This window comes from Limulus polyphemus, unplaced genomic scaffold (assembly GCF_000517525.1).
Source record: "Limulus polyphemus unplaced genomic scaffold, Limulus_polyphemus-2.1.2 Scaffold3566, whole genome shotgun sequence".
NCBI classification, from domain to species: domain Eukaryota; kingdom Metazoa; phylum Arthropoda; class Merostomata; order Xiphosura; family Limulidae; genus Limulus; species Limulus polyphemus.
The window spans coordinates 51,334-54,480 of record NW_013669176.1 but is presented as its reverse complement, the minus strand read 5'-3'; the positions used below and the strand labels follow the sequence as shown (position 1 = coordinate 54,480).

The following is a 3,147-nucleotide window of genomic DNA, read 5'->3' as shown; positions in this document are numbered from 1 at the left end:
TGTATCAATAAAAGGTAGTACTAAATATGTACATACTAACTTTGTACTTGTAAAAAAATGGAGTAGAATATGTCATTTGAAAAAAATGTAAGGTACTTTTTTTTTTATCTACATATTTTTTGTACTTGCAGATATTATGATGATTTGTGTGAATTAGTGTAATTTCCTTTTGAATATTAATTACGATTTATTCAAAATACTGGTAACTGAAGTTAAATCAGGGGCACATCTAAGCTTAACTTTGAGTTATGCATGGTAGGAGGGTGTGGAAAAGTTTGAACCTGAAATGGCACATTCTGGTAACAATTTCTGCGTATATAATCTTTAATCAATTAACTATACAAGCGATATGAAATATTGTAAGCATTTACAGTTTGATTTCTGGCATTTCTTATTCTAATTTTTATTGGGAAAATTCGTACCTTGAACTTTCAAGTTTACATCCTACACTTAGCTACGCCCCTCTAAGTTCGCGCCCCCAAGTGGCACAGCGGAATGTCTGCGAACTTACAACGCCAGAAACCAGGTTTCAATACCCGTGGTGGGCAGAGCACAGATAGCCCATTGTGTAGCTTTGTGCTTAACTACAAATAAACAAACAAATCTAAGTTTGCTTTAAAAGTTCCAAACTTATGAAAATAATGATAATGAAATTAAATGGTTTCGAGAGTACATTGTAGTTTGTTTTATGTGTGAGAGCTAAGTTTTTGTATGACTAACGTGTAGTTACATAATGTAAACACCCATTGTTAAGTACCCGTATAGATATTAAATAAAACCATTTACTGTGTATGACAACAAAGGATGAAATATCCAACTAGGCTTAACCATCAAGCTTATAGTACATAGGTCTGCAGGGTTACTTGTGTAACATTGGGATCGTATCCAAACACGTTAATTTGTTGTGTTTGAAAGTAATTACCTTGTTTTAGAAATACTGGGCTCCATGATGAATTGGTGCCGATGAAACATTCAAACTTCTGCCTTACACCAATGAAGATTTTATAATTGTTCATCGTACAAAATCATTGATATTTGTTACCTCTTGATGTGTAGAACAATAAAAAATTTAAGTAAAATTGTTGGAGATTTAAGGTTTTGTGTCAGTTTCTTATACGATCGGTTGATGTTTTGTAAACTCTGTTAATTTCCGTGGAATTTTTTACGTAATGTTTGTTTTGGATTTCGCGCAAAGCTACACGAGGGCTATCTGTGCTAGCCGTCCCTAATTTAGCAGTGTAAGACTAGAGGGAAGGCAGCTAGTCATCACCGCCAACTCTTGGTACCAATGAATAGTGGGATTGACCATCACATTATAACGCCCCTACGGCTGAAAGTGCGAGCATGTTTGGTGTGACGAAGATTCGAACTCCCGACCCACAGATTGCGAGTCGAGCGCCCTAACCACCTGGCCAGGCTGAGCCCTTTACGTAATGTTTCAAAACAGATTAATATCTCTGCTTATTCATTAAACTATCATTTGGAGTATGTTACCATACGCACACTACAATTTATTTTATTTTTGGCCTCGCCTTTAACCACAAATGCACGTGGGTTGGCCATTTTCTGTGACGTGTCATTGGTCTTTTTTATAAGTCTTCAAAGAAAGAGATGCTGCTGGCTAAGTGACATAACTTTTCAACAGGATTCAGTACCAATTACTATTAATTCGATTCAAAATTATTTGAAATTTACCATCATAATGCGAAAAATCTTTTTTTGAAACAACTCACTGTATCACTGACTATCGTTCCTAACAGGGTAATTTCAAGTAATCGTCATAAAGCCTGTAAATTGCTTACTTTTGTCAATTATGAAGCACCTGGTTATATAAGTTTGTTTTCAATCAAATTATGTGTATTTAACTTGGATATAAAATGGTCTATAGCTAGGTATATCCGAAATTAACTTCCAAAATATATCTTATTGGAAAGAGCGTCATGCCGACATCTGTAATGTTTCTTCAACCGAGCAATTATGATAATTACAGAGATAAAACAAAATTATGTTTATGTAGTTTACTGGGTTGCTTAATTTGGATGTCATTTGAAAAAAATTGATCAATAACGCTTAAAGAAAAACAAAATTACATGTTAAACATTGCAACAAAGGTATTTCTTTCACTCAGACAGTCACAGGAGGTCCTTTGCAACCCACTCAAAATGGCTTGGCAAGGGTTAAGAACCACCGAGTTACAGAGTAGTTAGTTTGGCCAAAGTAAGCCTATAGTCGAAACACTGCATAATAAAAATATGTATTTAACGGGTGTTGAAAGCAGTATTTTTAGTTAATATTCACAATAATGATCCAACTGGTTTTAGATGTAATAATTTTTTTAACTGTCATATAATATTGTTAGTTAGGTGTGCCGCTAAATGCTGAATATTTATCATAGAGAAAATTAACTTCCACATTATTTATTATTCAGTCTGCATTTAAATTGTATTGTACGGTAGCATGTCGTTCTACTTTTTGTTTCGTTAATTGGCGTTTCAGGCAGCACAGACAATTTCGGGTTGAAATTTCTAATGGACTATCTTTGCTTTGTTTCTTGTGGTAGGAACGGTCCATTAGGAACTCAATCCAAACCAAATTATTGATTTGCTTTGTATTTCATTATATGATGTTATTTGTTGTGTAGTGTGTGAATAGCGATTAACCCATTCACCATGGCTAGGTCGTATTTTTCCCAGTGTCGCGCCCCCCCTCACACTACAACTGGGAAAATGTTTGCCATAGTCATTCAAAATTACGACGCGTGACGTACGGGAGTAAAATGGGTTGGACAGTATTTGTTGTCATCCCACCTAGTGTTGATATATAGTTTTCCGCTCAACCCTTCAGTAACCAACAAGATGCCTAAATGGAATATACCACAACTGTGTGCCGACCATGCCCACATCGCTAGAGCGGCGGTTAGTAACCCTGATTACTATGTAAATATGCTTGACTCGTATAGCTTAGAAGATAGTGAAAGCGGGTCAAGTAGTGTTCAAATCTGTGACGCTGAAGAGGCAATGAGACAAGAGGATGCTGGCTCTCCATCTAGTGATGATGAACCTGGACCCAGCAAAGGAAGGGTAAACAGCGTCGACAGTGGGAAGCATTTGTTCCAGTCGCAATGTGAGGGCGGTGGGTGTACTGGGA

The 3,147-nt window shown here is 36.3% G+C and overlaps 1 long non-coding RNA gene across 1 annotated transcript in view; it reads left to right on the top strand.

Annotated features, from left to right (window-relative positions):
• LOC111088340 overlaps nt 1-1,094 on the top strand; it is a 5,142-nt gene extending 4,048 nt beyond the window's left edge. The window contains exon 2 of the long non-coding RNA XR_002612882.1: nt 15-1,094. This is a non-coding gene — a long non-coding RNA (uncharacterized LOC111088340). The remainder of the gene's footprint in view (nt 1-14) is intronic.
• Nucleotides 1,095-3,147: the final 2,053 nt, after the last annotated feature.